This window comes from Sciurus carolinensis, chromosome 10 (assembly GCF_902686445.1).
Source record: "Sciurus carolinensis chromosome 10, mSciCar1.2, whole genome shotgun sequence".
In the NCBI taxonomy this organism is placed as follows: Eukaryota; Metazoa; Chordata; class Mammalia; order Rodentia; family Sciuridae; genus Sciurus; species Sciurus carolinensis.
Window position 1 is genome coordinate 41,760,941 of NC_062222.1, and position 24,396 is coordinate 41,785,336.

Genomic DNA, 24,396 nt, shown 5'->3' on the forward strand with positions numbered 1-24,396 from the left:
TGATCTACATTTTAATTTTCTGAATGTTCTATCTTCAAATGATATGATTTATCCTTTTGTATTTTTTTTTTTTTTTAGAGAGCCAAGACATACATACGGAAGAAAATGTAGAATTGGAAAGAATAAAAGTTGATTTAGAAAAAGTCATGATCTAAATGAAAATACATACTCATTATGTAAGTGACCTTCTGGAGGTCTGTATGATAAATCTTCTTTGTGGGTACATTCTGATTAAACTAACTATAGCACTTTAAGTAGATCCTAGAGCTTAGCAGATTTGGAAGAATATCTTAACAAGAAGTGATAGCATATAGAATGAATTGTTTTAGTCAACATTTCTTAATAGAAGAAATACTTTCCCCATTGAATATGGACTTTTAATTCCATTACCACAGAAATAAACTATTGGAACATTTAAATGTTTCCAATAGTGATGTAATGGGCTGAGGATATAGCTCAGTGGTTCAAACCCCAGTACTGCAGTAAAGAGAAAGAGAGAAGAGAGAGAGAGAGAGAGAGAGAGAGAGAGTGAGAGAGAGAGAGAGAGAGAGAGAGAGGAGAGAGGAGAGAGAGAAATAAACAATAATAGAGTTAATAATTAAGTTATATAATATATTGCAAAACTATAGAAGGAGGAATATTTGAACTACTTTCTATGAAATAAATCTCTTTTCCACATTTTTATTGGCATTTCATGGTTGCACATAATGTTGGGATTTGTTATATATTCATACACATACTTGATATAATAATATAATTGGGGCAATATCACTCCCCAGTGTATGACCTCTCTTTAAACTCTGTCAAGGCTGCTCTTTTGCACTGACCACAGTATTTCACATTCACAGAATTCTACTTTCACTTCTCGCTGATCCCAATGACTTACATTTTGGTGACTTCATGCAAATAACAACCTTCAGCATCTTTCTTTTATTAGCAAATATCTTCAATACTTAGTTGGAAAGAGAGGTGGGAGTTGAAACTGGAAAAGCCCAAGGAAAGAAAGGAGACATGATTTCTTGTAGTCTTTCATATCTAACCACACGTCAAACTAAGAACTCTGCTTTGTACGCACATCTCAACCGGCACAAACAGCTTATGGCAAAAACAGAAAGTCAGAGGTGGGAGTCTACCAACCCCCTTCTACTTTATTCAAAGATTAATAAGTATACTTTGTTTAAAGAAAATTTTAAAAATCAGAAAAATGTTAAGCCACATACACAGGAAACCTGAACAACAGGAATTAACGATAACTATCAATGTTGAACTAGGTTGTACAGGCAACTTTAAGGTTTCTTAAACTATCAGAAACATTCTTTTGCATGGTTTTATTCATTCTTTTTAGTTATACATGATGGTAGGAACTATTTTGATATATTTATGCAAACATGGAATATATCTTATTCTACTTAGGGTTCCAGTTCTGTGGATGTACACAATGTTGAGGCTCACTATGGTGTTTTCACATAGGTACATAGGAAAGTTATGTCAGACTCATTCCACTGTCTTAAGTCTTACTTTGGCATTCCATTTAATTTGCTATTGACTCACTTGACTTATTGATTATCACCTGGCAGAGCTTTTCCTTCCTTTTTAATGAATTGTTTCTAACAGTGGCTTAGCAATGATTTCATGGTTTACTTCATTTTCCACCATGATATTGTTCTGTGTATCAAAATTCAAAATTCTGAAATACAAGGAATAGAAGGTTTAGTAGTGCTTTGAGAAAAAAAAGGAGTGAAACATCCGGGCAGTCTTGACATTAACAAAGTGAGCACTGCTTCTATTCCTATTTGCAGAGTCTGAGGTTAAAATTGTGGGCACAGGAGCCTGACAAATCAAGTTCACATCCAACCCTACCACTTTGGGCAAGCAGGATGCTTAACCCCTATGTGCTCCAATATCTTCAGTATCTTATGAGGAAAGTTTTTCCTTGGGGATTGAGTTAATAAAAGTAAACTGCCTAGAAGACACCAGACTCACTCACTGTTTGCTATGATCATTACCAGGAGGCTCCTGCTTCATTTGTATTCCATTCTCATTTTGTTTCTCCTCTCCCTTTTCTCTCACTATTATTCTTATCTTTCAACTAATTATAGACTATAAATGCCTAAATTTACATAATCCATGCACTCTAATAAGGTTCACCCAGGACCTATCCCAATTCTGCCTGGAGTTTGTTTAAAAATGTAAATGTATTCCTATGAAAGAAGCTCAAACCATTCAGCCATTGCCTGACTCCTACAGGGTTCAAAGGTAATACTTGCAGTTATTGTCCTCACTACTGTTGCTTGGTGACATTAGTTGTGGTGCTATTATTTTTGTGGTCATTATTATGGCTTGATATTATTTGGAGAACTATTGTTCTCATTTCTTAATAATCAAAAGACAAGAACTTTGAAGTATACTAGGCATTGTCTATATAATTCCTCCACAGAAGATTAATATGTTCAGTTATATTTAACAAAAAGAGAAAATTAGTAAGTACACTGTTGAAATTTAAAACCAAACTGTGAGGTTTTTGTTTGTTTCTTCATTTCGTACTTTTGACTGGGTAAAATAAAATAATCATGTAATTATGAGTCAGTGAAAAGTTCATTTGTCCTTATTTCCAGAAGACAATCTCCCCAACATGAAATCTTGCATTGAATGTCTTTAGTTATTAATGCAGTTTATTATAATTAAATCTACTTACTTCACAGTTGCTGTTTTACAGTAAATATGATGGTCTTTCTGATCACTTCACCAATGATGTCAGCCAAAATTGTCTTTCTTCACAAGTTTAGGATGATTTATTACCAAATTACATGTCTTTTTTTTTTTTTACTTTTAAAAAAATATACCTTTTAATTCCACATATTTTCTGGAGAAAACAAATATTTCTAATGAGTCTGTGAGTGGCAGTTTCTGCTTTAAACTTCATTTTTACCTTTGCAATCAAAGAACTAATTTTTTAAGAAATGCAGAATACATTTGCTCTACAGAAACTTGGCAGACCTAAATAGAGTGAAGAAAAATCTTGAAATTTATTCAAAAATTTCAAACTTTTTTTAGTAAATATTATTATAGACTTAAAATTTTTTCAAGGTCATATGACAAATTTTATTGATAAGGAACCATGTAATCATTATTTTTGCTTCAATTTACATGTGCACATATTGAGTAGAATAATATCATTTAACAACGAATTCATATTTAGAGAAAAGAAACTTTATGTGTCAGTAATTGCTGAATAACAATCCAAAATTTAACAGCATAAATAAGCATTTATTTTATCCTTAAAACAAGATTTCAATTTCTAGGTGCTTATATGAACTTCATAATTGCAAAACTTAGGAATTCTGCTATTGTTTAGAGTCCAATATTAATATATATTTTAAAGCATCATTAATTTTCCTGTCCATTCATATAGTTTTCTGTGTCTGTTGTCCCACAAAGCTTGTTCATAATAAGGTGTGCTTGGGTCAGATCTCTTGCCTCTGTTGGTGTGACTAGGCTCACTTATGCTGCCATAGGTCAGCCAGAGACTCTGCTCTAAGCTGGACTTGGCAAGTACACTTTAGGTAATATTGGCCTATGTGCCCCAGCATATCCTTGTTAAGGTGATGATGAAATTTTTATTTATTTTTTGGTACTAGGGATTGGACCCAGGTGCACTCTACAACTATGCTACACGCCCAACACTTTTTACTTTTTATTTTGAGGTAAGTTCTCACTAAGTTGCTTAGGCTGGTTTTGAACTTGCAATCCTCCTACCTTAGCCTCCCAAATCACTGGGATTACAGGTGTGTGCTCTACATCCAACAGATGATAGAATTGCAACAGGGCAAATAGAAACACACAATGTTTCTTAGGCCACAGGTTGGACCTAGCATAATGTCACTTTCTCATTCTATTATTCAAAGTCACATAACTGAACCACAAAGTGAAGGACAGAAAGCAGATTGGGAACCCACTTATTGAGAGGAACTACCTATAAGAGTGAAAAATGGAGACCAATAAAGCATTCTGTTGCATTTTCATTTTTTCTTCTCTATTTTGGAACAAAGTTTCTTTTCCTCAAATTAAAACTGCACACTCACAAAAGTAGTGGCTTTTATTTGTTTTTCAGTTTTCTACTGTAAAGATTATAACTACGCTCACTGTTGATAGTGCACAACTAAATTAGCTTAATAGTGGCATTGCAAAATCATTCCAGTCTTAAAGATAGAAAAAGAAGAGTACTAAAATTTCCATGATGAAATTTTCTTACAAATAATCATGAAGCTACACTGAATGTTATAGTTTATCATCTTATAGCAACTCATTTCTTTCCATTTAGTTGGAAATTTGGGATTTCTAAGTGTTTTTGTATAAGTCTGTCATCACAAGTAACTGAAGACCAAAGGGAATTAATATATTCTAGCATTATCTATATGAAGAGGCCAATATTATTATTATATAATTTAAAACTTAATTTATTTTTGTTTCTATGATCACAAAATATGATCTGCCTCTTCAGCTTTAGCTTTCCCAAAGAGTAGTCTATTCTAATTGTCTATTTACAGGCAATTTGTGAAATAGTAATAGTGTTCTGATAAGATTATAAAAATGGTCATCTAAGAGAAACAATTAGAAAAAGGTTCCAATTACTACATGGTGGAAAAGATTTGATCTTTTTTATATTCAATACTGTGTAGACATATAATGAATCTAGATTTGTATTGTTCAAAATGCAGCTCATGACTCATTATGTGCACTTACATTAATAAATTTAGGTCAGCGTTTTAAAATACAATGGTTGGGAATGGAATGGAATAAAAAAGAAATCATATAAACTGCACATAGTTATAGTAAAAAATGTTTTATGAAACTTTTTAGATTCTCTCTCTCTCTCTTTCTCTCTCTCTCTCTCTATCTCTGTGTGTGTGTGTGTGTGTGTGTGTGTGTGTTTATGGGTCAAACAAAAATTTGAAACCAGTGATTTAGGTTTAGGTTGTGATATTTTAGTATGAATCTGAGAAATTCAATTGTTATTTTTCAAACCATAAAGGAAAATTTTTTGATTTAAACAAATTATATATAAAGAAAATAAAATTTCACAAAATTTCCTCATTTTCTTAGCATGTTTCTATGACTGAAATTTCAATTCCCTGTACTTCCTAGTATTTCTAAAGCCTAACTTAAATCCTTCCTGATGTACTGTTCTTTAGACCAGTTCATGGTATAGATAAGCTTTTATGTACAAAGTGTTTGTGGTGGATATATTAAAATATGATTGATACCAAATTCTTGCTAACATGACATATAAAAAGGTTGAATTTATGCTTCTTATTCAACCTATATTTTTCTAGATGCATTATAAAGCATGGGGTTTTAAATGATCACCAAGCTTACAGAATAATAGGAAAAGTCATTCTCTAAACATTCATTCAGAGAAACTGATAGAATGGAAAGTCCACACAACTAGGAGTCAGTGAGTTCTGTTTCTGATCCCATAATTACTGCTGTATAGGCCAATGTGTATGACATAAATATTACTGCATTAACCAATCATAGTATCATTGTAAGACACAAACATAAGGGAAAAGGCTCAAAATAATCTGTGATAACATTTTTTCAAACATTAAAGTTCTTTTTAAGTGACTTGAAAATAACACAATTTTAGTATTGAATGTTGTTTTAGTTAGTCGTGATATAACATAACAATCTGAGATAATCAATTTAACAAAGGAAAAGGTTCATCTAGGTTCATGGTTTTAGTCAGGGGTCGCTATGTGCCATTACTTTGGGTCTGTGGTTGCTCAGTACATCAAGGCAGGGAGTTCATGACACAAGAGGCTACTCACTTCCTGGTTCCAGAAAGCAAAGAAAGAGAGGATGGGGCTGTGGTCCCAATGTTGCTCCTGGAGCATGACTCTAGTGACCCGTCTTCTTCTCACTGGATCCCACCTCTTAAAGTTCCCACCATCTCCCAGTAACATGACAGGGTGGTGAATGAGTTTTACCTAACACATGGGCCTTTGGGGGACACTTATTCTAACTATAGCAAATGTGTTATGAATGTAGGCATATTGAAACAAAATTCTTCTGGCTGCTGATAGCTGTGACTATGAATGCCAGGTTTATTAAGGAGCCCTTACCTCACCTTAACAGTGGACATGGAAAGGACAGATAAAATAGTGGCCACGGTGGACAGATAACTCCTTCCAAGGAAATCTGGACACCTAAAATGGGGATATAGACTCAATTATTTCAAAAAGTACTTCTTGCTTAATTACAAATAGGAGGAATTGTTTGGTTACCACAGTTACTTTGGCAGACTGGAGAATATTAATTATTTAGAGATTAGAAGTTGTACTTGATAAATAATGAAGTTTACTTTAAAAAGTAGCATGATTTAATTTGAATCTAGTAATTTATTGCACTTTAACTTAACCTTTAGGTACAAATTGGTAACCTAAATAAAATGTTCTAGTTTTCATTTATTATGACTAAACGACTAAAGATCTGACTTACTATTTAATACATTTGTATTCATTTATATAAAGTTTAAAATATTTCCTACACAATATTATCATAATAAATTGGAAAGGAAATCCCATAATAAGTGATACTTAAGAACTTCATCTCTCTGAAGGTAGGATTATATTTGAGGCATCACAGACCATTACAGCAGGCCTCATAACTCCATATATTCCACATCTCTGCATATTGAAATCTATGGATTATAGGATGCTTAAAATAATGTCATGTTTCAACAATATTTCACAAAGTTCCTCTTTTACCTTCAGAATATGTTCAGTGTGAATTAGCATTTACTTCAAAGTTCCTAGGAGAGCAAATGCTTCTAGCTGTAGTATACATCTCTGAGAGGCAGGAGTTCATGGTAAAGCAACTGTTGTTCATGAGGATAGTGGTAGAAACAAGTTTGATTTCTATGGAGGAATATAACATTGCATTCTTCACAGCCCACCCCTACACTTTTTATATTTCTAGAGTCAGATATGAATTATAGACAAAGCTTTTGTTTTATCTATAGTTTACTTCATTTTATCTGTTATCTGATGTTTTCTTTTCCAGGCATCAAACAGTAGGGTACATTTTTACTAATATTTCTACTAGAATAAATAATTGTATGCTATGTAATATTTCTACTAGAATAATTATATTTATTTATGTTTATATATATATATATAGAGAGAGAGGTATATATGTGCATGTACCTATACATATTTTAGTTATATGATAGAATGCAGTCTACTTCTGAGATTCAGTGATTGAATCCAATTATAGGTGAAACTAGAGGCTATTCACTCAAGTAATCTACCAGGAAGCCGGGTACCATATTAATTTTCTTTGCCTTTGATGAGACTCTGCTCTGTGTTTTTGTGTGCATCATTTTATATATTAGTCAGAGTTTGAGGGGAAGTGCAGCATCAAATTTATGGTAACAGCAGTTTTCTTCAAAGCGTATCAACAGAGATGAATTGGCAGATTCTTGTTCAACCATCTTTTATACAATATTGCCCTCTATGGGAACCTAAAATATTGAAGATTTTAACAGATGATAAGTATATTCTTTGATACACTTCTGAAATCATCAAATGCTTTTTCTTTCTTTTTAATTTAATTACTGCTTTTTTCCACAGACTGTAACAGATACAAACCACTGAGCAGGATAACAACTTTATTTTTCTTTAATTTCCTAGTATATTTACAGTATTGCAGTATCAGAATTCACTTTGTTTTATTTATTTATTTATTTTATTCTATACTCAATTATTTTTTCTGCCTTTTTTTATTATAATATCTCTGTCCTTAGTGTAATGCACTTATTTCAAGATATTTTATAGTGATTAAATTTCTGGTATTCAGAATAATGGAATCTAACTTAAAGTCCTAAAATAAAATGATGGTTGCTAAAATATAGAAGACAAATCACTTAAATATTCCATTTTTTTCTGATGCTATACATAGAAAACAAATTAAAACTATGTATATGATATTTTTAAAAATTTAGTAAGGAAGAAGACTTTGTTCTTACAAAAATCCTTTTATTTGTGAATGATATTAGGGAGATTTAAAGGACATGGATTCTAAAAAGGAAAATTAATCTGTGTTTTCTTATCCACTGGACAAATTGTTTTATCATGCATCTGTACATCTTCCTTTTGAAAGGAATTGTTTCTTCTGTGTGTGGAACACAGATATGGTGCAAGTTATATTCAAAATGTATCTGTGGGGGAAATGTTAAGACACCCCTGTTCCCATGTTCTATCTCTTAATTACTACTTATCATTGATTCATTCATTCATAAATTTCCTTTTTTAGTATAAAATTTGTCTATGCTGCAAGTATTGTGGGGTATGACTTTTAAAAATTTATGATCTCTATCCTCAAAGAACAAAGACTTCATAGCTGGTATGTGTTTGCCTATACAATAGGCAATAGTAACATTATAGTGCTATGCTCCTAACTGATTTCTGATCATAGAAGATACCCCTGGACCCATAGACCCTGAAATGGAGCCTAACTCTTGTCCTCAGAACTCATAATTACTTGTAACATCTGTCAAGCAAAAGGAGACGTTCAGCTTTGCTGGCTAGTTATAAATCATCCTATATTCTTATTCAGCTACTCAAAACTCACCATCTCAACAAATTCCTGCAACATGCACACTCACACACACACACACACACACACTCACACACACTCCACTGTGCTGGAACTAAACAGGAGAAAGAGTGAGAGTATCCAGTGAAATACTTCAGAGTGCTGGTAATTTAGAGTGAGGCATTCAAGCTAACTGGACAGAAACTGATTTACTAAGGCTTGGTGAAAAATTAAGATTTCCCATGCTGATCAGAGCATTAGCTGTAGTACCTCATAAATGAGAAGCTTTTCCCTGAAGGACTGAAGCGGACAGAAAACAAATGATATCGGGATACCTAAGATAAAAGGAATTTGCTAACTGATGAAACAAAATACCCCATAGGACAGAAAGGGTTTTATTAAATTTATTACCATGATGCTGGGATGCCTGCAAGTAGGTTTCTTGCTTTCAATATTTGAAAAATATGAAATGACAGAACTTGTAAAGCCTAACTCTGAAAGAAATTGCCATTAAACCATGACATAATTTTGAAAAAGGAAAATTGCAAAGGAAAGAAAGAGAAACGAAGGGAGAGACAAATGCATCTTCCCATCGCTCTGCTGCCACGCCTACTGAAACACTTTAAGGTATTTAAAGATGCTCCTCTGTTGAGAACCCCCATTGGAGCTGTAGACATATTAATGTACTTTAGGAATTTGCTCCACCTTCATAAAGCCTCAAAAAGAGAAATTCACGGAAAGTTCTCATAACAAGGATGAGGCCTTGGAAAAATTGCAAATTGAATTTCTACTGTCCTCCCCTACCTCAGCCTGGGTCTCACTTGTGTGGCTACCCTTTAGGTACGTGGCAAAAATTCTCAAAAATTCTTGGGATTCAATGATGCTTTGACCAACAGCTGTTCTCTATTGAAAATTATGTTCCTTTAGACAGTTGTCAGCCAAACTAGAATTGTACTGTTTAGTCCATTTGTTCCCTCTCTTGGTCTTTCAAGCTTTGCCTCTTCAAAGGATTTATTTGAAACCTTAACATGCGGATTTCTCTCTTGTTAAAACACCACACCGCAGTCATAACTGGCAAGATTCTTTCTTCCAACCAGTGATTCCCATTTTTCTTCGTAAGTTTCTAACAAGAGATTCAGATGTATGGTAAGATTTAAATATGTAACCCAGGGCTTGGTGTGAAAGCAGTGTTATTTGGCACTATTTTTTCTCACCATGTATTATGACATCAGTGGAACCAATATGACTTTATGGTCCTTCTTTCTCAAATGAGTTCTTACCTGAATAATTGCTAGAAGAAAATTTTCTTACTCCCTTTAAAATAATTTTTATATGTTAATTCACAGTCCAATTAAAGGCATTTCCTCCTAACGGTACAAATTGTGAACATGGTACTTTCTTTTATTCATTCTTTTTGTTTTCAAAAAAGAAGTCTTTTGTGTTAGTTGGTACAACAGGATAGTTGTGCATGATTAAAAAAAAATCATTGCATGAAAATGGGATAGACAGAAAGTGGTACCTTAATAATATAATCCTGTATGCATAAGCTTAAGTAACTTAAACTTCAATTTAATTCAACCAACATTATACGACCATAATTAGTTGTATTCATTCAAAATTCAGAATTTTAGAATTGTTATTTTTCACTAGAAAGGAGTTAAAACAAATTAAAAAAGGATATGTGAAGATGTAAATAACTTCTATTTATAATCTGCACATGCACATAAAGGACTTTTTAAAATAAAAAGTATAAGATAAGTTAAAGTATTTTGGGCATTTTCTGTGCAAATTTCTATTTACTTTAGATGCATGCATTTGGAACTAATCTTTAGTAACAATAAGCAAAGTGGAGCAGAAAATAATTACTAGAATTTTTTTTTTTCTTGTAGTGTTAGGAATTGAACTTAGGACCTTATGCTACTAGGCAGGTATTCTACCACAGAGCTACATCCCCAGCTCAGAAATTTTTGAAACTGTTAAATAACACTAAATTCTTCTAATATTTCTATGACTACTCTCTCCTTTTTCACTATAAAAGAAAATTTACATGTAAACAAAAAGAGATGAACTTCCTTTTCCAATAAACATGTATTTCATTTTTTTTTCTATTGAATACATAGGCTTTAATGCAAGTTATATGTTTTAAATAATACAATTCACATGTTTTACATTTCATAATTTAGAAACACTATAAATGTGTACTAATGAGTATTTTCAAATTTCCAGTTTCTAAACAATTCATATGACATATATAGTCTTCGTACCTTCTGGGAAGCTCCACTGAATATTTAAAGGTAGTGTCCAAAAGAAATTCAGTTGAAATAAGATTTTATACTGGGAAAATACTACTTTAACTTTTTTCAAGCAAGGGAGCAATTAGATAAAAATATGTGAAGCTTCAAATGTTTGTTAGTTCAACAAGTTCAATTCAATTTCAGAAAGATCCTTTGAGGTCTTAGTTTAACTCTGGACTTGTGTCATTGTAGATGAAGAAAAAATTATATTACACTTCGTAACGTGCCAAAAGAAAAATAATAACATCTATTTTCTTCTCTGAAGAACTCAACTACAAGCAAAAAGGCAAATACTTTGCATAAAATATCTTATTAGAGGATAACAGAATAGATTGTACATCTGACTTAAGTGCAAGACCAATAAATTTTGATATACATGTTAAGTGATCTAAAAATTTTTTAGGAAAAAAAAGCGCTTCAAGCAAATAATTTTTTCCTATCTTCTCTTTTCCATATCACATTTCCTCTAGACAATGCCCAAGGTCATTTCTTTTCATTCCCCCAACCTGACGGATTAGAAAATAATAGATAAAAATTTCATAAAAAGTGTTTTCTGATCAATGGAGAATACAATGTTCAAGGGAAATTATATGAAAAAAATATTCATACTTCTGGAATTGTTTTGTTTTACTTTTATCTGAATGTTGGGGATTACTCCAATTTATGGCAAAAGTAGGAATGAAATTTTAGCTCATTTTCTATTCATTTACACATATGTACACGCTGAGATCTTCTGCCTCCAATATTTTAATGTATGTCTGAACAATGAGTAAAAGACAATAAAGAGGTGTGGTTTTGTGTCTCACACAATAAGTATTAATTTTCTATTTCTGGATACTTTTGTTTATTAAGGTTAATATTTAATAAATAATAAAAGTTTATATTTTATATCTTCTGCTAATATTATATTAACACTTTTCCATTGTCAAAATACTTTCACTTTGTATTATTATTATTTCACTCCAGAGAATAATGTAATATTTCTTCAGGTAAAAATATTGCTTGTAGACTAATACTAGAGAAAAAAACCTGATCAACAACTTTTCCTTGTAATTATTTGACAATAGTTATCACCAGCACTGAGGATGTAAATCCTGCTCCATCTTTTAATTTTGATGGTTTTATATTCAGACTCAGTGTTGTCATTTAATTACAATAACTGAAATTACTCTGGTAGAGTGGAATTCTTTATTGAGTTGTGAAATAGAATATACCAATAGTATAAAGGTCTCAAATATTTTGCAATAGGTTCCATTTCACTTAAATAATTTTTGTAAAGGTAAGACTTAAAAGTAATAACTAAACTTAATTAAATAAGAAGGTATTATTTGTAAGATAAACTACATAAAATAGAAAGTCTTCAATTAGCATTTAAATTTATTTTACTTTATCAGCTGTTAGAGCTTGGCACAAAGCTATTCTAGTAATAATTATTATGACATTACTGAAATATTTAACTGTAAATTATCCAGTTTAAATTTTGACGTGTATCATTAGGAACATTCTACTTGATCTTCAAATGCATCTTTGCACTTCAAATGTCCCTGGTCTCTTGGACAACTTCTAAACTATAATTTTTTCATTTCATATATTTTTTCCTGTGCACCTGAAAAATTAACAGACACATGATGTACTAGATTGTATTTGTGATATATAAATAACTGGTAGACATTCTTACTAAATTGCTGCATGTCTTTTTCTGTCCTCTCTCTAGCATATATATCTACAACTTGCCGACCAGTAGTAATACTACGTATTTTAAAATTATTAATCCAAAAGACTACATAATCAAATCATGCTGAGTTTTAAGGAACTCCCTCCCACCATACCTGCAGTCAAACAGAGAGCTTCACTGAAACTCCTTAGTATTCCAAGCAGAACTATTTGTAACCTAACATATGAGAGGGATACTTAGAGTTGAGGAAAAGTTTGTAGCTATGTTCTCTACATGTAAGGGGTCTTTGACCAAATTCTCATTAGCACACCTTGTTCCACTAAATTAATTGACGGAAATTAAAGAAGATACTGTGAAGCAAGAAGAGCCCAAGGAACTGTATAATCTGGGACAAAAGAATGAACTTGAAAGCATTTTACTTCTATCTTCTATTCATTCTGATGAAGTTCAACTTGTATATAAAGTATATAAAGCATTTTATAGTCTCTTTATGAGGTTGCATGAGTTACTAGAGAACAAAGATCAAGTAATCATCTTATATTACATGAAGATAATTTTTTTCGTTATTGAAAAAAGAAAATGAATTTTCCATAATAATTCAGAATTTACCTTAATTAGTGAAACGATGCATGTGAAAAACACAAATCATATATATATATATAAATATACTTTCCTTTCTGCTAGCATTTATTATAGCCTATAATATTGTACATTTTAGAACATATAGCTCACTAATATTTTTCCAAGTTTCCTATTGCTCCATACCGGCTTTTGTTGAGTTTGTAATTCATGTGCTTCACTGGCACACATTTATAGCAGAAAAACCTGTCCTGAACTTTTCTTTATATAATCAAATAGAATCTTATGGTACAGAGCCATAACTGCAAAGTGGAATTTTATTCTCAAATTTCCTAGGAAATAGTGTAACTGTACAATGGGAGATTATGCAAATCCTTAAGGAGCATCTAATCAATCACTGTGGTGTGAGAGGAATGCAGCCGATAGCTGATTTTGCTTCTGTTGGAATGTATTCATGTGTAACATCCCACTGACTGGATGACATCACAACAGCTCCAGGTCCTTGAAAGTCTTGAGGATGATTAGCTGAAGGAATTGGCTGTTTCTGCCAATCATAATCCGGCAGAGCTGCCTTTATAGTTCTGGAGATATGAGAGAAAGAGGGAGGGAGGGAAAGACCGACTCCAGCTAAACAAGAGGCACAGCAGCAGTAGCAACAGCAGAGCAGGAGCAGCTGGTATTCCGGTGATTAAATAGTTCTCATAGCCTTTTTGCTGTACCCGGTCTGCTCCCTGGTGTAATTCTCCTGTCCAGGAAGGAAGCTGCATTTTAACGGTGTGCTGAACAGAGGTTTGAATCATTCCAGCTGGCTGCTTGTTTTGAAAAGGACAATGTGTGTATAAATAAAAAGACTCTGCTGGAAGAGTTCACATACTAGGACTGGAGCTAATGAGTGCTCTCGGAATATTGTTGAGGCAGATTGTATGAACTGAAAGCTCCTTCTAATTAACCTGGAGCCAAGTGAACCTGAATGCTGGATATCTCATTCTCTAACTCGGGATAAATTCAAGTTAGGAAAAGAAAAAATAATTGAAAGGCTTCTCTAGGTAAGTTGCTGCTTATTTGTTAAGATTGAGGTGTGTACAATAAATAGATGTATGTTGCTTAGCTACGTAAACAAGTTGAACACAATAAAGTTTTATTTGTGAAAGATTTATGTAGAAGCAGAAAATGTTTTTAAACCATATTTGATCTCCCTTTTTGGCATGCGTGCACTTACCTGTCATTATGCTTTGCAGAAGTTATGTTTGTACTACAAGTGAAATATACAGTCCTGTCTCAGAAAAGAGATGGAACTTGAAATATCTTAAACAGTTGCCGGAATATTTGCGCAAAAAAAAAAACCTCACTTGATATCAATTTTAGCCTTTTCATATTGAAATTAACAATTTTACAAACAACATCCAAATCTAACTGCGGAGTTATAAATATTCCCTGAGAAGTGTTCCTGGGAACATAGTATTCGAATTACCCAAGATGAGAACTCTTCTTCTTGAGACCTGAAATCTATAAGCATGATCTGTTCTAATGGTCTGCTTTAGAGAAACAGCTGTCACAGACATTTGAAATTGTGTGATACAGTCATAAATTGCTTATAAAGAAATAGATGCTTCCTCCTAGCTCCTGTTAGGAAAGAAACATAAATTTTTAAAATAATATATATCATATGTCATACGCATACACTACTAGAAGGATAGAAATAGCTTTGTGGTATACCTGTAAATACCTCCAAATTCCTCAGTACAAGTTATAAAACAAGAAACAGTATTTAAATATGACAGTATTTAAATTTACCCTTTATAATACCTGTGTCATAGAAAGTTAAATAGAAAGGAAACGTAAACTTTATTTTCCTTGTAATTTGTCTTGATTAATAAAATACTGCATTTTTCCCGGTTTATATAATAGTATTTAGAAGTGTTGACCTGCTTTGTTCAACACGACAGGTTGTACTGTGAATTCTCATATAGTTCTGAGAAAGTCTGAACAGTTCATACTTTATCACATCTCTTTCAAACTCATCTTTGCTTGCTTTCAGTCTACTGTCATTACATTTTTATTAACTCAGAATCATAAATGTTTAAAGTTATCTGCATACCAAGATATTGGTATGTTTCTATAGCTCAGAAAGATTTCAGTTACCTACTTTCTTATCAACTTTGTACTTGAAATCCTATAGTTTCTTGGTACAAGATAAAATTGCTGGAGACAAAAGTTACTGTAATTGATTGAATCTCCCCAAAGCTAGGAGGCAATGAATTTTCCCCCCAAAAATTTAAAAGTATTTTTTTCATATTAGAAGAGTAATTTTACTCTCTTTTATTAAAAATATGCCAATAAGCTATATCCAGATGATAGTGAGGTGCTATGTTGGTCATGTTCATTTTCTATGAGGCAAATGTATACAGAGAATATAAAGTCCACTGACCAGAAAGTCTGTTTCCAACTGAAATATGCTTACACTTACATTTATCTCAGTATTAACTGGGAATATAAATGTATTATGATTGTTGACATTTTTCAAATAAAGGATTTTCTATCTCATGAGGATTACTATGTAATGGCATTTACATTGATAGATGTCTGTAATTAATTAGTGGGGGAAGATTTTTGGAAACTGAACATTAGACATAGAACAGCCTTTTTAAACTCAATCTGAGTGGCAGCTGGTCACCCCTAAGATTGATGCATAGAAAACACTTTGGGAAAATTGTAATGTATGACTTATTAACTATACCATGAAAATCACCATTAAAGGAGAAATATTGATGAAATTCAGACCCCATTCTTAAATAAAAGGAAAGTAAAAGCTCATGGTAATCTTATAATATGTTTTCTGCTTAATTAATGAGAAATATTTGATTATAAATATAAGATCATAATTTGAAATGTTTATACTTGATATGAAAATATAAATATATATAGTCACCTCAGAAAATAAGTCTTCCATGTTTTGTATGAGTATTAAAACTGCTATACCTATTTAATACCTATTTCTTTCTTTTTTTTTTCTAAAAGAATTCTGTAATTGTATTTTTTAAAGAAAGTTCACTTTCTCAATTCAATCTCAACACTAACATTAGTTCTTAAAGATGTCAAATAAATGTGGGAAACCAGTTGTCCCCGAGAGGAATAATGTACATATGATCTCCTTGCACTTTCTGCTGAAGTGGAAAAGGAGCCTTTGAGAATAAAATCCAAAGATCAAACTTTCTGTGTTTCATTTAGTAGCAACTACTCAGGGAGAACAGAAAAGCATTTAGCATACTGTGTTCAAACTAGAAGATTCTGGCTGGCGCTGCCTCCCCAGATTTGGAAAGCAGCTGGGGAAACTTATAAAATAAAGCTAGAATATCAACCCTGGCAGGAAGCCAAGACTGAGAAGCTGTGCACCCAGAAGGCTAATTCTTTCTGGGCTGAAACTCATTGATAATGCATTATGTTTTAAGTCTAACCTGAAGTGTTACTTTTTTTTCCCCAGTATAAACTGTGGGATATTTAAAGAGCAAATATATTTTCAGAGTAGAGAAAAATTCTAAAGTAATGAATGTTTCTTCTTTATTAAAAGTTGCCCTAATGGGAAAAAAAGAAGCTAGTAGAAACTCCTATAAAATATAGTTTATGCTCAGGAGGAAAAATGAAAGAAAGATGAGCTGCACTATCATCTTGGAGAAGGCTGAAGATCAGAAATGCCACATATGGATGCATGCTTAGACAAAGAAATGTTTTGTTGAAGCCATTGGCCCAGTAAAATTTACAGTGAAAGTAGACATACGAAATACTGAGGTAGTATATATATTTTCTGACACTAGGCAACAAAAGAGAAAGTAAACTCTCACTCATTATGTATTCCAAATAACTAGGAAAAAGAGAATCCATGTTGTCTGTTGATTTATTAAGTTCACAAACTGAGAGGAATGGGTCAGGTGACAGACACAAAGCCACTGCCTTAGACATCATGTATAACAGTTAGTCAACCTTTTCCTAACACTTCAGGAAACTTTCAGCTATGCTGTTATACAGAGTGTTAAATGCACTCTCCTTTTAAGTTATTTTCAGCAAGCTTCAACAGTTAGAGGTGCCAACGGCAATGCAGAACTTACACACACAGCCCTACTTCCAAGCTTTCTTTATCACAGTTTTCTAAGGAATGCAATCACATTCTAGAGTTGATAAATTTAAAATTTCTTTTAGAAATAATATTGAATTGATAACATATCTTCCCCAAATCCAAAATATACTAACAATGAATTTCAAACGCTTTAGGCATGTCAAGACAAATAGATTTTTTGCAACACGAGTGGTAACTTACTCTTCATTCCTACTGAAGAAAAATGTTTGTGATATAACTTGATGCACTTATGCCCTGTGCATTGTTACAATGTGTCACAGTTATGGATATCCAGCTAATTCAGGCCATGACACAGTTTAGAGCAAAATAACATTCATATTTACAAACTAAATAATAACTTTCAAGTGACTCAATGAAGTAATTTATATACACATACACACACTCACACACACACACACACACACACACACACGTGACGCCTAAGAAATACCCTCTCAGAAGATATACTTCCTGAACACTAAATAAATAATTAGAATTAATTAGTTGAAAGTAAAGAAGTATCTGAGGAAATTGACGGGTTAAACATGACTATGGTTGGAATCTTGAGGGTATAATTTGATGTATTCAGGGTATTTGAGAAACTAAACATAATAGCACTATTAAGTTTTAGAACTGAGACTTCAGTACTAGATCCTATTTTTACTCTTTTTAAAAATTATTGTTTTAAATATTTCAGTTCAATAAAGGAAACAACTTGTAGCCACCTAACACACACACACACACACACACACATTTTCATACAAAAGCACACTCGTGTACTGTTTATTTTTTGTTCCCCAAATTAGAAGAATTTCCCTAATTTAAACACATAATCCTCAATGCAACTCATGTGGGTTTTATTAAAATATTTCCCTCCTCATTAAAAGTATTTAAATATATTTATCTTCAACATTAACCATATGGAAGTTGAAAGTCAGCTGGCCAGGTTTGGTATATTCAAGTAAAAAGTAAACTTAGAAATGTTTCCTTAGTCTCTCTTCATGCATTCATTCTTTTCTTCTCTTTTTCACTCCTTCCTTCTTTTTCTCTTCTCGTCCTCTTTTCTCCTTTTCATGCATTCTTTCTTCCATCACTCACTTCTTGCCTCACTTCCCTTCCCTTCCTTTTTCCCTCTCTTTTTCCCTTTCTTTCCTTCCTTCCTTCTCACTCTCTCCTTCCTTTTTCTAATTCATTTTGTGTCACTTCAGTGTTTTGATGTTGTCTTTGTGGGGTTGGTGACCAAATCATTCATGTTTAGAATGACAACATACTCTGCTTTCAATGCAGAGTATGTGGGGAAATGCATGGGAAAAGTGGGTTAAAGTACACTAAGCAATACAGAAAGAGTAAGGTATGGTGAGAAACGCATGTTAGAAAAGTAGTGACACCACCCTGAGGGTTTGGGCTGCTCTACACCTAGGAAGTACAATTTAATGTACTAAATTCTTTACATAGAGTTCTTTGTGCCCTTTGCATGTGCTCCCCTTTCTTTATCTTTTGCATCTTTTCCATGCAGCATTTGCAGCTTAGAATAAAAACATAATAATAATAATAATGAAAATGTACATAATCCTTATACTTGTATTTTAAAGCCCCTAAACCATTTTTATATTTAGTAGTTTAAACATAGCAACAGTCATATGCAGCCCAAAGGCCAATTGCCATGCTAATGGAAGAAAAAGAGAGAAGGGAAAGCTATTTTGCACATTTAGATGTTTTGGCTTGACTCCATTCCTGAATCAGAAATTCAATTGTAGACTGCTGATCCACAGAATTTGTCATATTTCATCAGACATCTCAAAAGAGTTCTTCTTGATGCACTGAATAGTCTTTCACGCCTACATAAAAATCATTTAAACCTCAGAAATAAATATAGCGACACTAAAGATTAATACAAGGAAAGGAAACAGATGCAGAGATGCATATGCTCCTGTGAATGCATATAAAAGTCCTAATTCTATTCATTACTCTAAAGTGCAAGTGAATAATTAGAATTAGAATTTAAATTTAATTTGTTTCTCAACCAGTCTTTCAGTAATCTTTATGTCAATCCAATTGAGATTTCACATATTGTAATAACAAGATAAAACACAGGCAATCATTTATAAATTGTAGTTATTAATTTATTTAAAGCATTATGGTTTGTGATATCTCCGTTTGTAAAGCTGCTTTCCTTGGAATAAGGCATTTTCTTAATAACCACAGAAATGATGCTAAAATTGATCAATTGAAGTTGAACTCAATTTAGTACTTACATTACTCAATTTCTCTGTCTGGACATATTTTTCACTTTCAATAGAGAAATAGCTTTTCAGTTTTGCTCAATAATATGCATAATGATCAGAATAATAAGTATTATTATTTTTAATATGTGCCAGACATGATTCAAGTTACTAAAGTGAACAAAATAGCTCTCAGGAGGCTTATATTCTGGTGGGAGAAAACAATAAACAAATAAATGCCCTCTGAGAGTGGTGGTGAGTACTCTGAAGATGAGCAAGTCAAGGTGGTGGGTTAAAGAATGTAAATAAAAGGAACAGGGCTGGCCAGAGAATGCCTTTCTGATAAACTCAGAGATTCTATTTACAAGTTACATGTCAAATTAAGCAACATTATTTTATCTCATGGAAAAATGTGAGGAGGTCTAGCAATTGCTTGTAATATGCAAGTAAACAGATTGAATTTTGGTTCTGCCTTCTGATTATTCCTCCCAGTGTGTGACACTGTTTGTTGGAATTTAGAATATGGTACCCAGTTCTGTGTTACTTTTTTGGAGAGCAGGAAGACCAATTGACTATAGAAAATCTGATTCTCAATTTTACTTCCTTTAAAGTTTTAAGTATTTAAAAAGTAGCCTAAGAGTAAGGTATCTCAATTTTACTTTTTTCTTTCTTAAAGTGTAAATGTCTATGGTATTATTAAAAGTTTATTGGTGGGGGAACTGATCCCCTTTCTCATTTTCACAAACTGGTGGAAGTAAGAACCAGTATTGTAAAAGATCACTCAGCTGACTAGATCTAAAAAAAACAAAATTCAGAATGATAAATGTAATTCTTGAGTGCATTGTATTTTTAATATCACTCAATACAAAAGTACTTCAAATTTGGTAAGAACCAAAAGTCTGATAAGGCTAACACAATACTAATACATATTTAGAATACACCCATAGAATCACATTGTCACCATATAGTTCTATCATAGTACTTATTGCCTCTTGGTATGATTGCTGTATATTTCAGTTCCTACCCCCTCAATTTTGACCGAAGTCTTTTTGACAACAAGAATACTTAGAGTGTGGTTAACCAAGAGTGCAAGATGGTTAGGGTTTAATTAATGCCAAATGTAAGGAGACTTTTGGGAACAATGCCCCGTAAGTCACAGTCAAAAAGAAAGTGATGTTCAAAGGAAAACGAAACAAAACAACAGAGTTCCAGTATAGTTACCTTTATATGTTGGAGGACTTTTGTGTGTAAATGTGATAAAGGAATTTATGTTGTGTACTAGGATAGTAACAGACTAAAATATGAAGGATATTGACAAGTTGTTTCCATGCACTATCAGAAAAAACAAAAACAAAAACAAAACAAGACTTTCTAAAAACCAGTGAGATTCTAGCAAGTAACACAAGGTGGAGTATGTGTCCAGAAGACTTCTGAGGAAGGAAGTTCTGCCTTGAGTAGCGCTGAGGGTGGCTACCAGGTTTCTTGTTGTTTTTCACCCTATGACAGTCAGAAGTATGTGTAGAAGTTTTAGAGTGAACATTCTGCCACCTAACACCAATTCCAGCAGTTGATTAGAAAATAGATAAAACAAAATTAAAGTAAGTAACAATTGGGGAAAATTACATAGCAGAAAAGCATTAATTAGGATGTGTCTTAAAAAATGAAGGCACATTTTCACAAAAGGGCTATTTACAAAGTACACAACTTATTGCAGAAAATTAAATGAGAAATTTCTTAAGTGAAAGCTTCATGTTTTTAATTTAAACATTTTGTTTTTACTATTCTTTTGCTTCATTCCAAGAAAGAAAAATAAAGGCATGGATAAGAATGATTAGTCTTGTTTCTGCGAATATCTATTTGTTAAGAAATAAAGAGAATATTTGGCTTAAATAGAGAAATGAAAACCCTGTTAGAGAAGAGCTAGGTTCATGTAAACATGTGAGAGTTGGTTTAAAGATGAGATGGTGTGGCAACCTAGTAGAAACAAGAGGTAGCACTGGGTTCACTAAATCTGAATTATAAGTTCTAGCTATCCCCTTCACATGAACTTGAGAAAGGTAATTAGCCTTTCTCTGCCTCAGGTATCTAGATCTTTCTGGAGGAAGGGTAGTAATACCTACTTCTAGGAAGGCTAACTGTTACAATAAATATAAAGTACCTAGTGCAAAGTAGGAAATATGAGATACCGTAAATCAGTAGAAGTAAGTGTTAATTACATGCATCAGTACTCTGACTTTGACTTGCTATATAACATTTTGTACTGCTTTAAAGTAACCCCTGAATGATTAGGATTGACTGTTTCCAATCTTCCTTGGAGATAATGATCTGAATTACCTTTTTGTATTGCCTCTTACTTATTTTGCTCATATATTTGAATATTAACTATGGGAAATCTAATGTAATGAACCAAACCTCATTAAGCAATATTCTAACCTAATTGATCATTGCCTTGAAAATTAACCAGCATTTAAATATCTTAAGGAAAGCAGACCAAATACCAGGAGGTAAAGAACTGCTTAGAAAAGGGTCACAAACATTTATCTCAAATTTTTTGGTATGTGGAGAAGGGAGAAACATGAAATCAGAAGAAAGCAAGAAGGTAAAGGCTCAGAAACTGGAATTTATTAAAACAAAACAAATACAAGTGTATCTTAGTTGATCTAACCACTTCCTAGATCAAGGTTTTAAATAAAGTGTCCATTCCAAAATCTTTATCTACACCCTTGTGATCACAAATAACACAAGACACCCTCCTGGCCACCATCCATTTCCTATTGAGGCCATCATCTCTCACACAGAATCCTTTGGACAATATATGAAACTATTTTAAATTTACAGATTACTAATGTTGACCTAGATTGAGAGTAAAAAGATACTAACTACATTCCAAGTGTCACCACAGATGTGTTGGTATGTTTTAAATTGATCATGTTTTCTCAAATGAAATAAGATTACTTTAACTCCTCCTATTCTTTTATTGTCAAATATATTTTGAAGATTAACACAATATTTTTATTAATAACTTCCATTATTTTCTACCAATTAGGTTTGCTAAATGAAATCTTGTAATAAGTTTAGTATTCTTTTAAAGCATTCACAAGTATATAATAATTCTAGATTCCAGTTATCTAGTATTTAAATAGGAACATCTCAAGAGATGTTGCCTGACAAGTAGCAGAATGCTTGGAATGACTCCAAAATCTCATCAGTTTCTATCATGCTTTTTCAAACTTTGAGAATTGTATAGCCTGGATCAGTTTCTGAAGGAAGGATGAAATTTTGCATGGGATATATTTGCATGTGACCACCCATGTTATTTCTGAATGACAGCCAAGCTGCTATTTCATTTTTTGAAATATCTAAAAGTTAAAATAACATAAAATATGAAGCAATTAAATGAAAAACAGTAGTCATACCAGTGAAACTAAATGGAGCATATCTCCCTTTAATAAAGAATTATCCAACTGCTTTACCTTGTGTAAAAATTAAGAATGCTTTGAAGTTAGATAATTAAGTACAGGGAGAATATAGTAACAATAATGTATATAACATATATATTTCAAAAGAAAGCCTTAGTATTTTCTATTGCAATGAAGTTCTTTGTAAGTCTAGTATTAAACAATGAAATTTCTACTTTTTGATGTTTAGAGGACCAGTACCAGACTGTGGCAATGGAGAAAGTTATTTAGAATTAATCAGAAAATATGGGTTTGTATTATTTGAGATTAGTTACCTCTCTTCTCTGGGCCCTGAATTTTCAATATAATCCTTCTGTGGAGTTCTTTGAATAACAATTTTGATAATTAGAATTTATAGTTGTCTATACACCAGATAATGTTTGTTTGGAGTTCATTTTACATTACCAGCAGCTCAAAGTTAGTAATTTAGAATGTTACACCAATAATTTCCTGATAGTGACATAACATAATGAAAAAAAAAATCTTGCTAGAACTTCCTATAAACTAGTTAATAGATTCCAAGTATGTTACTCCAAAATGATATAAATTTTCTCTGGGCATCTATATATTGACTACTTTAGATGTCTCAAAGAAGAAAGTCAGTGGTAGAGAAGTAGTTGCAATCAATTTTAAGAGAGAATGATCTTCCGTACTGCTGCTGCAGGAAAATTCCATTTATAATGATAAAACATTAACTTACCTAAATTCAGAAAGAGAATAATCCAAGTGTCAAGAATATAGCTTCTAGGAGATTCTGATTATTATTGTAAATTGTGAATTTAATAGTATACACATTAAAATTGCATAGCATAAAGTCAATTAATATAAATTTTAAGCTACACTTTAATAAAATATATGATTTCTAGAAATTAAGTTTTGATGTTAAGTATTAGACAATTTTTTTCTCCTTTATTTGTTTGTATGTCAATAAATAAATATCTACATTCTGGTTTCACCTATTCATCTGTCTTAGAGACTCCTATCCTATAAGAATATAAGGGCAAAGTAAGCATTTTGTTTAATGAATAACTACTTCTACAATTTTCTACTGAGACAATTAACAATGATGCAAATCAATACTAAATATAATAACTTTTTAAAAGATCATTGAGCTAAACCAAAGGAATTATCTGTTGATGGGAATCATTCTATTGCTGCTGGCAATAAGTTGAATTAACATAGTATTCAGAGAAAAGCACAGAAAGTGAATACCACAATTGTAATTTTAAGAACACAACTGCTTATGTCATTTGCCTGCCTGGTCTTGAATCTTGGTTTTTCTCTTCACTTTCAATTTTCTCTTCTCTTTTCTTCAAAATCCAATTCCTCTCATTCTTCAATAACTGGAACAATTCACAAGCCTCCCCTGATGATTTTAGACTGAGAAAATGTTTCCTCTCTCTGTATTTCATAGCAAATCTCCTTAGAAGTCTCACTTGGTAATCAACATGCATTCCCCAGG